This window comes from Platalea leucorodia (genome assembly GCF_965183815.1).
Source record: "Platalea leucorodia genome assembly, chromosome: 7".
In the NCBI taxonomy this organism is placed as follows: Eukaryota; Metazoa; Chordata; class Aves; order Pelecaniformes; family Threskiornithidae; genus Platalea; species Platalea leucorodia.
Window position 1 is genome coordinate 20,227,308 of NC_138829.1, and position 12,819 is coordinate 20,240,126.

Below are 12,819 nucleotides of genomic sequence, written 5' to 3' on the forward strand. Positions count from 1 at the left end.
AGGCAAGTTATTCTGAAAAGCCAAGTTATTCACTTGAAAGGAAGTTACCTTGGTTTAACACACTTTATTTTGATAAAAACAAGCTGGCTGTTTCTTATCATGTTTATGTCTCTAGATGCTTATACACAGATTGTTTCACATTTTGTTGTGGTATCTTTCCAGTATTAAACTTAGCCTACAGGTTTCCAGGTTCTCCTTTTCCCTCTCTGTGGAAGAGCACTATAGTTGTTCTCATCAGTTCTCTGTGTGTCCGCAAAGTAGTTCAGATTGTTTCAATTATTTCTTAATCTTCTAAGGTGAATTTCAGCAGGCTCCGTTATCATGCACACGTGTCTCAGCTAAATATTTGCTATCTGTTCTCTCCTAATTCTAGCCGGTGTTCCAGACCACTGCAATGTGTTAAGAATCTGGTCACAGCTACTCTCTTTATGAAGGCTCAGGCACTGAACACTTTGTCCTTTTACATTCCTTCATACATTTTTCACCATTCCTGCTTAAGACCAGTGCAATGCTCTCCATCTTTTATCCTGAATGTATTTATAAAAGCTTTTCTTACTGCCTTTTATGTCCTTTGCAGGTTGCAGCACATTTTATGCCTCAGATTTTCTGATGTTATCTGCAAATCACTTCAAGTTATGTTCAATGAGCATCCATGTTTCCATTTTTAAACAATTAACTTTTTATTTTTAGGTCATTAGCAAGCTTTTGATGTTCTTGATATTGAGCGTTTACAATACTTCTTATCTCTCCTCTGCAGAGGGATAACCTGCTATTGTTTCAATATAGAACACTGCTGTATTCTATTCCAAAAATGTCAAAAGGATATTTCAACACTGGCTGAACTTTTTTTCCAGTTTTATTCTACAAAAAGGAAATAGAAGCAAATCAATCCCATTTCAGAAGAATATGGATTTTGACAGACTGCATATAAGACTAAAATAAGATCTCATCAAACTTTTTGCAGGCAACTGCTATTTTAATAATAGTGTTTCAAAAATGGACATCATCTGCGGGAACAGGAGAAAAGAAAGAGGAAATAAAGATGGTCTGAATATGTCTAACATGGCAAGAACATCAGATAATGCTCCACTACAGCAATGCTATTGAAGACTTGCTGGCAATCGAGATCTGGCAAAGAAAGCCCTTCTTGCCTTCTGCAGGATAAAAGTGCATGTGGGAGATCCATATCAAGGAACAAGCATGCTGCTCTAAGGCCATTTCCATGGGGAATACAGATCATTAGGACTGTGATACCAGATGGCAGAACTGTAAAATCTTTTCTATATGCCCTAGTTATCCCTAATAATCTGCCAGGTGTGGTTTATAGGTGAACTGTGTACCTTGTTCCCAGACAACTTGGGGTTTTTCTTTCTAGCTAAAAGTGGTGAATTTTCTCAGGTGAAGAAAGTCCAACTAAGAACAAATCAGTCAATGAGAACTGTCAAAATAGTGGAAAATGCTTTGCTGGAAACAGTAGAGCTTAGGCCCAATAGATGTATATCTGATTTTTATATATGAATTATCTTTGGAAATCTGTCCTGCTGTTCTTTATTTCTTAACCTGAATATACTGTAACTATAACTTGTTACAGTCTAGGTTAGATCCCTATTCTGGAGGTTCACTCTACTGCTGAACTCAACCATGGTGATGAAGCAGTCACAGGATCTGATCCACAGTGAACTCTGTGTCTTAATTTGGCATGGCAGAGCATTGGCTCATTTGCTTTCCTCTGGGTGTGTGAAGCCCTGCAGTCCAGCTGTCCTCAGCCCCAAGAGCTGTGCTGACTCCCCAGCTGGGTTAAGGACATCCTCCCACAGATGACCTCCATCCACACCTTCATAGACACTCTGGCTAATAATTGCATCTTTCAAAGACTAGAAAAGTTTCATTAAGTTTTGCACATCTTTGTAAAAGCTCTTTTAAATTCGAACCATTTTGCTAGTAGATATAGAGCACGAGAAGTACAGCTCTAAAGACATTTCATGGCCAAAACCTGCAAAATCACCTCTAAGTTTTGGTGTCTTATTTGAGAGAACTTCTAATTGTAATACGAGTCTTCCACTAATTAGAGCCTTCCTACTCCTTTGGCCAACTCCAGAAATTTGTTTCAAACTGATTTCCCTGAGGTTTTTCTTCTCTCCCCTCTGCCACTTCCAATTCTCCGTGATGGTTACAGCAGATAAGCATCATTAGTTAATCAGTAGTGTTTGGCAGGCTGTCTTCATTCTCCTGCTAGGGCAGAGTTACACTGTCATCCAACAGTCCATCAGTCTTCTCAGATTTCACAGCAGACACTGAGGCGCAGCGTTCACCTCTTCTAAATGAATTATGTGATCCAGCTGGATCCAGTCTTATTGGAAGAGCAGACCCTAGGGCTCATTCTGGTGGCTGGGGAGAGGTGAATGCCACCGACTCACTCTGCTGGCACTACCTCAGTCCTGGAGGTGATAGAAGAAAATGGAATATATATGTGCACTTGTGCTGTGTAGCTTGGCAGGACAGGATGGTGTCAAGGGCCCGGGGCAGGGCGCTCTGGACAGCTATGGCAATGGAGAGCAGACCACCCTGAGCAGGCTCCGTTGGGTTAGTTCTCCTTTCAGGCTGTACACAGTCCCTGAGCCAAAGGCTGAGCTCTTCTGATGCAATCGCAAGTATAGAGTAACAAACATAAGTAAGGTTATAGCCATATAGAGAGTTGATAAAGTCAGACTGAATATATCGGCTTATACAGATAGCTCAGACTGTCAGGGGAACACTGTATGACTAACACAAAGCAAAGGATGTTTTTTTCGTGGAGAATCAGTTGTTTGATAAGAAATAAATACTTCCAAGCTGCACAATGCACCTCACAAGGAATATATTATGTTGCTAGCATTAGTTAGAATGAACCTTTCTTAACAACTGAAAATACTTGTATGACTGAGATGTGAGCCGTAAGTGTTAATGATGTCCAACTCTGCTCATTCTCAGAGGAGTTGATGTGTTGTGGCTTGTATCTCTGAAAATACAGAATTAGTAGAGAAGAGATGTTCTCAGCCAGCCCGATGTGGTGATTGGTACATAGCAAATTGCATCGATGTGGTGATCGGTACATAGCTTCTTGTAATCATAACGCCTTATAATGCCTGGCATTCCAGGACTCATGTTATGATAGATATTGTCACTTCTGAGGGCATTTGTTTTTTATTCAGACCCTCAGCTTTGCCTTGTGCTTTGCAAATGCACTTGAGGCAGACTGACATTCAACGCAGCTCATGGTCTGGTGTGTCTTAGCTCTGAATTTCAAACCAGCTGTGTCTTAGCTCACTGCTCAAAGCAGCTGATAATATCAGACTGCCGTATACTTTAGGCCAGAAGGGACTCAGCTGAGTTTCTTAGAACAGCTGGAATCTCAATCAAAATAATTCTTGCAGCTAATCAGAAAAAAGCTTGAAAGATCAAATTAAAAAATAAATACGGGAAGAAATCTGAAGCCTCTTGCATTTCTCTGACTGGAGAGTATTTGCTTTTCTGAACTACCTCAAATTGTTTGGCCTTTTTTTATTATACTGCACCCCAGCCCTACTATGTGTTAAAATATTTAGCTAGTGCAGAAGATGTAAAAGTTAGTTATTACACTGTAAGGGCTTAAGACAAATACCAAGGCTGCTTGCTGAAAGATTCTGGCTGATTGCCAGGGTTACACATTGTGGAAGCAAAGCTAAGTTGGAGGTTAACATGAGAGAAGTGTGGGCATAACGAATACGGTATTGAAGGAAAGGAAAAGGATGATTACATGTACTTTGAAAATAATACATTTATGGAAACATTTGTTGTGCCTGAGTTTTGTTTTAGCTCCGTATCTAGAGCTTATGCTTAAGCTGGTCAGAGTCATCTGGTTCTGTGAGTAAAGCTCAGTCTTGATTTAAGTAATACAAGGTCTCACTGCTCTTGATAAATTTCTGCTTTAGTTGATTGCCGACTTTGCTTGTAGTTATGCTTGCTTATTTTCTAGGAGAGTTTAGCTATGGCTGCTAATACTGTTTGTTTAGTGAAATGCTGTCAAGTTATTTGTGTGCCTCTGTTAAAAACTGCCTTGTGCTGACACTGAAATGCTCTTCCCGGGCTCCAAATGATCTCCACTCTCCGGTGGCTGGGCACTTCCAGCTAATTCTGATGGTACTCTGATATCCCTGGGCTGTGACTGGAGGTTAGCAAAATGAAGGCAAGGGTTTTCGAGATGGTTAGATTAAATACAATGGGCGGAATATGCCACATCGTAATAATATCTCTAATAAAAACATTGGAGTATGGGTCTCCACTGGCTATGGAAAATCAGCTGCAGAAAACATGAACATTGTGCATTCTGTCTCTTCCTGACTGGAGCCCATCAGTTCTCCATAGATCTATATTGTTCATCATGGATAGAGCTCCTCAAAATAGTCCCCCAGGCTGTGCAGGTGGTATGTAATGAAACCATAACAGTTGTATTAAGCACATAGATATTTAATTTTGTGAGTGAAATGTACTACTTCCTTGCTGACAAATTTCAAAGTCTACTTGAACTTAAGAAAGTACATATAATGAGTTTTAAAATCTGATGCCATTGCTGCCACTCAACTTGGTGCTGGATTCATTGTTCTCATGTGCTAAGAGAAGGGAACAAGAAATAGCAAATGACCTCCAAAATATCCTTCGTGATTTGTATATCTACCCTGTATATCCTTAGTTATCACTAAATTTCCCAGGAAAAGAAAAAGAAAAAAAGGCTTCAAATGGATTTTTCTACTTGAAAAGAACCAAACCTCATAGGATTATCTGACTTGGTTGTTTTTCCCTCACTTTAGAACTTCTAGAGCTGATTTTTTATTTTGTAGCTGTTATTAGCTGATTAGCCTTGATCATGTTGGAAAGCAGTGTGAGATTTTTCACCACAGAGCGTGTCTTCAAGTTTTTGGTTCTTTTTTATGTATAACACAAGCTGATAAGAACTGCAGTTGAAAGGAAGGAAAATGATGAGTGTAGAATAAAAATCTGCTCTTTAGATTCTCTTTGCAGCACAAGCTGAAATAATTTTGACAGAGCATTTAAAAAGACATAAAATAGGAATGTGGAAAATATTTTGTCCTCAAGTTCTTTTTGACACAAATGCAAAAACAAGGAAGAAAACTTATTTATAAATTAGAAATTCAGTTTTTTTCTACTACGCTTTTCCTGTTTTTTTAACGAAAAATGTCAAGGAAATAATGCTGAGCAACTGAAAGGGGACGACTTGCTTGTCTTGTTTTAAAACACTTTGGTTTTTTGTGTTGCCTGTTTTTGCAACATATCCTCTCAAACACATAAACATGTGGTTGGGGGGAAAATATCTAATCATTGTTTTCACTGTTAAAGGCCCAACATTCCTTCCCATGAAGGAAATGCTAAAAAATCTCCTCCAGTGGGGACAGATAGTGCCTGACATCTTGATACGTTCCAGGTGGTAATAATATCTAATACCTTATTTTTATTTGTTGTGGGATAACGTTACTCCCCAGTATTCTGTCTTTCACACTTTACTTACATATTTTAAAAAGGAATAAAATAATTTTTTTCTCTTTGGAAAGCAGTACAAAAAGCCTGCACTATCCATATCAAAATTACAACTGTTTACCTGGCTTTTCCTACCTTCTTTCAACATGCATTAAGTGGACTGAAGTATGCTTGCTGGGCCTGGATTCTTGTTAGATATCTCTAGGTAAACAAGGTCAAGTACGTTTATCGTTTGATTAAGATGTACTTAAAGAAAATGTAGGATACTGCTAAAACTTTACTAATATAGTCTTTTCTCTAGTCAGTGTGGTACCAATTCTCCAGAATACTGATAGAAGCTAGGTGAGGTCAATAATGGCAGGCTTCAGATGAGCACAAAGACTCTACCTCTCCTTCCCTAAGAACAGAGCCATTAGCTTGATGTGTGGGCCCATTTCTAATTTGTGTAATTCTGTCCTGCTTATCTCCACTTCCCGCTGTTTCAGTGGATCACAGTGTCCTTTTCCCTACCAGGTAATGCCTTGTGGAGTGGCACCGTGAGATATTAAATGGGCTGTTGCCTTCCATCTCTGTGGGACCAACGTGCTGGTTAGATGAAGTTACTTCTGAATTTAAAAAGCGCACGGGAATCATTTGGGAGTGCAAAGCTCTCAAGCCTTATCAATATTTTTGCAACTTATTGGAGTCTGACATCTTTGATGCAATTATGTTTATTTACAAAAGATATCTACAAAACAATGTCTCTCTGAATTAGTCTTTGCTCTTAGTTCCAAGTTATTCAAGTAGCACTTTGTCCCAAAACTTTATTTCTAGACTTTCTAGGCTTTTCCCAGGGTGATATCTCATCAGTTTGTTCCTCTGCTGCATTCTCTAACACCGTTGTTGTTCCTCCTCTTGAATTCCCCTACTTCTCCAGCCTCTGCTAAAGCAGTATGCAGAAGCTTTTCTCCTGCATAACTCCAGTTACTGACCAGACTTCTCTAGGCAATAATGTCTGGTGTTTTGGTTTTAAGATAATAATTTTTTCCTTAGATTTATTCCAAATGATGGATGGGTCTTATATTTCTCATTTTTCTTGAGGCTGGTTGTAGTCTGTACAGTAGCCTGGGGCAGGGGGAGGGATGTGCTGTAAAATGCAAGATATTAACTTCTTCTTTACTGGTTTCTTAGATATGGCTAAACTGGTGCAAGCAAGCAATATTCTTCCCTTCCCTCCACACACATCCCCTTTCCTCCCCCCTCCTTTACTAACACTAGGCTTCCTCCTTGGCAGCGTGTAAGCTGTGTTCCCTTCTCCGCGGCTGCGAGCAGCTTCAGGCACTCAGACAGTGAAGGCACTGCATAGCCTTCCAAATAACCTGCACATATACTGGCCAACCGAGCTCGGGTAGAGCTGGTATTTTCAATACTGTCAGCAAACGCTGGGCAGTACTTCTTGACTGAGAGAGAGAGTTAAATTGTTCCCCAGCTCTACAAGCTGTTGCAAAACCAACTTCTGACCTGCTGCTGCTCTGAATGTCTTACCGATGTGAATAAAGGTTGAAGTATATGAGCCTAAGAAACAGTACTAAGCCTTAGAAGGGAGCTTATGTATCTCTAAAGTAAATAAAAGCAGCCTAAAACATTTTCTGAAGACCTATCTGTAACCCAACGTCTCATCTGTATTAATATTCGTCAGGAGCTGAAGCCATTTTCCTGTGGACTTCGCGCAGTGTGTTGGGGGAGCTTAGCCTGTGCAAGCAGCTAGGCTGTACTACTGGCCATCAGAAAGAATTAAGTTGCTTTACATGTAGGAATCTGAAATACTTTAATCGCCTAGCTTGCAGCAAAGCATTTGCAGTGTCTGGATTTGTTTATATTCTCTTCACATCCTCTGGAGCAAGATGTAATGGCTGATAACATTTCCTTCTACCCCACTAACTTTCCATAATTATTGTACAAAGGTTTCCGTACATGTCCCCGGACTTAAAGCATGGTGACAGGGCTGCCTGTGCAGAACAGAGGATGTATTTACTAGAGTAATAGGAAGTGAAGAGTCAGGATTAGATACATATTCTATGAATAAGCAGTATGTGGAAAACAATTATTGTTGTGAAAGAGTAGGTGGTTCATTAAATTTTAAAGTCAAGGAATTTTAAATGATCCACTAGGTACAGCACGGTAGGTTTGTCCTGGCCTTGGACAAGGGTAATGTCGAGGTGGAAATCTCCTTGCTGTGAGGAAGGAAGCAATGTATGTGGTAGACATTACATAATAACTACATATTTAGTATTCACTCCTTAAACTCTTGTTTTGGATATTTCAGTGGCCTTTTTGACATCCCAACTCAGTTTCTTTTGTCGTTGCCATGATTTGAACTTGAACTGCATGTTTGCCTGGTGCAGGAATGGGTTGGATGAAGCTCTGAGCGACCCAGATTCAGGGTCCCGATGTCTGACCTCCTCAGTTAAACACGTTTTCTGCTCCCCAACACTGACTGCTGGATCTAGCAACAGGCAGACATGGATGAGGAGCTCTCTGTCAGGGCACTAATAGGCCTTACAGGCCCCAAGCTGCCCAGTTTGGGGTCTCCCCCCCCGCTACCCACAGCCCATGCCAGCCTCCCAGGGCCGTCAGCCCCTGCCCCAGCAACGCCGCATCAGGGCCGGTCTCCAGCTCCCCACAGCCCTGCCCTGCCTGGCCATGGGTCCCGCCGAGCCAGGCATACCCACGGGCCCACGGCCCAGCCCAGCCTTGGCCCATCCCCATCCCCAGGGAGGTGCCTGATGCCCCAGGGCTGGGGCTGCCCCTGGTGCCCCCGCTGCCCTGCTCCTGGCTGGGGCAGTGGGACAGGCCCAGGTTACCAGGCCCTGCCCTGCCACCCTGGGGCACCCCACACCACAGGAGCTGCCGGCCATCGCTGCACCCTGCTGCTTCCTTGCAGTCCCATTTCCAACTCACACCAGGTTGGGTTTTCTTAATAAAATGTGAAATGCAACCTGGTATTTCTTTTTACCAGAAAGGTCAACAAAAAGCTCATTTGGGAATGCTCTTTCATGCCTTATATGCAGACAGATCTCCCTGTAGGACAGAAAAAGAGTTTGTCCTGCAGGGCTGGGCCCAGTCTTAACTTGCATATCTGCATAACATTTATCAATAGCTCATTTCAGAATTCACTCTCGGTTCATCCACATGCTGACACCCCAGCCCAGCTGGCTCCTCCACATACTTTTCACCTCAGTGCTCTTTAATTTATGCTGTTTTTCCTTAATTTATGCCGAGTTTTTCCTTAATTTATGCCATCCAGAAAAGTTTGAGCTTTTAACGCCCAAGGGGCATCCTGGAGTGAGACACAATGGGCTGTGGCTGACAGCAAGGAAACAGCTGGAGTTATTGACTGTCTTGATCTTTGGCTGGTCATTTGGGAGGCCACCCATGCCTGCTAGATAGCTGTCAAATTGACAGAAGAGAGCAGTTTTTGCTACATAGAAAATTTCTAATGAGATTTTTCTGCTTCTCTGAAGTCAAAAAGCTTGGACCTGTGAACGTAGCTCTTCTACTAGGCAGGTTCGAGCCTCTTACAGTGGTGAACAGGCTGCCCAGGGAAGTGGTTGAGTCTCCGTCCCTGGAGGTATTTAAAAGACAGGTAGATGTGGTGCTTAGGGACATGGTTTAGTGGTGGACTTGGCAGCACTGGGTTAACGGTTGGACTTGATGATCTTAAAGGCCTTTTCCAACCTAAACGATTCTGCAATTCTATGAATCTGCATTCCCAATATCTGAATCTTGGTCTTGAACACCCCAAAGTCTTGTGGGCTAAAGTACAGCAATGATATTTCAGTTTTAATTCTGCATTTTGATGATATTCAGCTCGAAGTGTAAAAAAATCAGTAGTCAGAAGACACCTTCTACACAAACAGTCATATTCCTGTAATTACAAGGACAGAGAGGAAAAAGTGTCACCTGATTTGGCTGATTTTTCTCTACTAATTTTCAGTGATGCTTAGACAAAAACAATGGTGGGCATTTTTATATACATACATACATAATCTAACATCCTACCACCCCTGTTAAAGTATTTAAGGTACTTTCTTTTGTGTAAGTCTAGCACAATTTCATACACAGACACAGCTAGAAATGGCACTAAACTTAAGGTGAGGAACAAAATGCTTAAACACAGGATCATATCACTGATGCTGTTTGTGGACCAGCTACAGCTTTTCTTCTTTCTGCATTTCTGCAAAGAAAAACAGGTTCAACCAAAAGCTTTGGCAATGTCAGTAATGTAAATGCTACTCAGAGCTAGCAGGAAAGTAATTTTTTCGTAACGGACAGTGAGGAAAAGATTGGATTTGACTGACATGCACGTAATGTTGTATATCATATTTCTGGTCAATGCAGAGGTGGAGATGAGTGTTGTGTGGATTTCCTACGTTCTTTCACTCTTCCCAAGGTGGCCTGGATGGTTCACGCAGCTAAGCTGGTTCTCCAGATGACTGCCTCACTTTGTGCAGTGTGTGTCACTCCCTCCTCTATCCCAAGTCACACTAAACCTTGTTAACATAAATGTAATGGCCCAGGATCTCTCTCCATGGGGACCTCCTGTCGCATCTTGAATGAGCATGACTATTATATCATGGTAATTGAGTATAAAAGAGGTCAGCAATATTCAAGTTAAAAAAAAAAAAAAAAAGAATTTGCTTCTAATTTCCTTCTTTGGACTGAGAGTCATGAATTACCAGATATTTCTGTTATGGCTTCAGACTTCATGATTTGATTTTGGAAGACCTCCCAAACCTGACATTTTTTTGACAAATTTTTTGTGACATTTTATTACATATTATTATTAGTTGCGATTTGTCTTTTTCCTAGAATTTGTCACAATGTTCCAGAGTCATGTCATGTTAACAGAATTTTTAAAATACAGCAGTTAAATGCTTTTCGTACAGCAATAAAAACAAATCTAGTGTTAGAAAGGATGAATAGGGCCTACATTCAGCTGCTGTTTGCATAGTAAACATTAATTGGCCATAAAGAAATTAAAATTTATATACAGTTGCAACAGCTGGAAGGCTTGAAAAAAGGCTTCTTAGATTTCTTAAATTTATTACCATTTGGCCAAGATTTTTAGAATATGCAGTGCCTAGGTGCAAGATACAGTAAGTGGTTTTTGTGTTTATCATTAATCCATTTGAAAACTGGACATTTGTAGTGTCTGATTAAAATCTCTCAATATTGTCTTTTACATTATGTTCTGTTTCTCAAAATGGCAGAGGTTCACAGAATCAATAAAAAGAAAGCAATCAAACAGCAAACATCCGTTGATCTGATACAAACTGGGACCAATAAGCCCATCACACAAGGAAGCAGCTGTCCACTTTTCTCACAGTCCTTGCATAAAGTTCAGATAGCTGGGTCTCTCAATGACAAATGAAGCTAGAATCAGCAGCAGTCACTCGCCTGAACCATCTGTTTTGCTCTCCGTTCAGTGGGAAAGGAAAAATAAAATGACATTGTAAAAGACCTGGTTAACATATTTATTGAACTCAGGTATCTGGGAGCATCCAAGGCACGTGCAGCTTTTGTATTAGTGTGAGTCTTCATTGAACTGATAGTTCATCTGGAAACTGGCACGGTTCTCGGTTTTGCGTGCGCGTGTGTGCGCATGCGTGCATTGAAGCTGCAATATGTTATACATGCAGATGATTAAGCATTCGCCAACATTTCTCAGTACTGAGGTTATTAATTTGGGACCATGAAGAAGAAAGAGGTAAATCACGGTTTAAAAGCTTCACAGCATAGCGTGCACTGCTTAAAATGGTCCTCTTACTGTTTGTTCATTTGACATAATGTGTTTTGACATTTGACATTCTCAAATGTGATTTGTAATAGAGAGCAGTATTAGCCATATCACTATAAAAGGTGGCTTTTTATATGCTACTTGTTTATTCAAATTTATTAAAAAAGCCTGAAAATTTCAAATGCTTCTGCATATGCATAAGCATTTAAAAGCCAGATCAGAATTCAGTCTGGCTGTTCTGATTTAGTCCACTGAATGACTAATGGGATGAAAATCAGGAAATCTGGGCTTTCTTCCACATTTTTCTGCTTGTTTGCCTAATTTTTGTAATCTGTTTGTGCCTTGGTTTCCCCATCTCTAAAAAGAGGAATGTTTGTAAAGTGTTTTAAGACAACAACTAAATTTTGTCCATCCATGGAAAGTTCTATTTATCATCTCTTGTTCAGTGCCTGCTGCTTGTGGACATTTTGGAAATGGATTCATCAGATGCAGATGCACTGGTGCACTTGTGAGATTATTTTAGATCATGAACTAATTGGAAAACCTCAAAATAGTTCTGAAGATGTTGAAAGAAAAAATAATGTAAGATTTAACAAAGGACTAAAGACTCAAGAATGTAATGAATGAACAAATCTTGAGGAATTTAACAAATTGAACACACATTATAAAGTTGACCAGTTTTGTGCCTCAGTTTCTCTGTCTGCAGAATGGGATTAAGGAAATGAATGGCTTCCCAACAAAAGAGTGAGAATTCAATTCAGTCATAGCTGTCCAGTGTGTCGAAGATGTAAATTGATAATCATTGCTTTGGGTATTTTAAAGCCACAATAAGGTAGAACTAAGGAACTGAGACATCCTTAAAAAAAAGTGGCTTCAAATGCATGTTTACAAAAAGATTATTGGCTTCTCTAGGTGATCTGTTCCCTTTAATATCCATGACAGAAATTAGGTAGACTTTTCTGGAAATAGGATCAGATTCTTTTTCTGATACATCTAGATCTAATGATGTCGTGTTTTGGAATTCGTATGGGTAACAGTTGGCAGTACTCAGACAGATTTATGGACCCTGACAACACCCAGATGTATACCAGGAGCAGCAGACAAGCAGCAAAGGCGGCAAGTGAATATATAATGAAAGGCAGAAGATAAGGTTCATGAAAACAGTTGAAGAAATTTGGATGAAAATCCAGTGACCTTCCTGCTATTGGTTCCTGTTGACAAGCGGCAGACATCTGTGCTACCCCTCCTGCCATCTTGCTGAGTGTCTCACAGTCACACATGTTGAGCTGTGGAAAGGGAAGAGTCAGGAGAATTTAGCCCAATCCATTTAGGAGTGAACTCATGGGGCATGTGCTTTTTTTTACAGCTAGTTTCATGTAGTGATAATGAGCAGCCATGTGGCATTGCAACCTACTCCTTATTTACAGCATAAAACAGCTTTATTCCTGCAAGGGCAGAGCCAAATGTTTTACAAGCAAGCAGTCTGCACATTTCAGATGAGCTGTTTCTATAATTCTAGCACTTGGTAG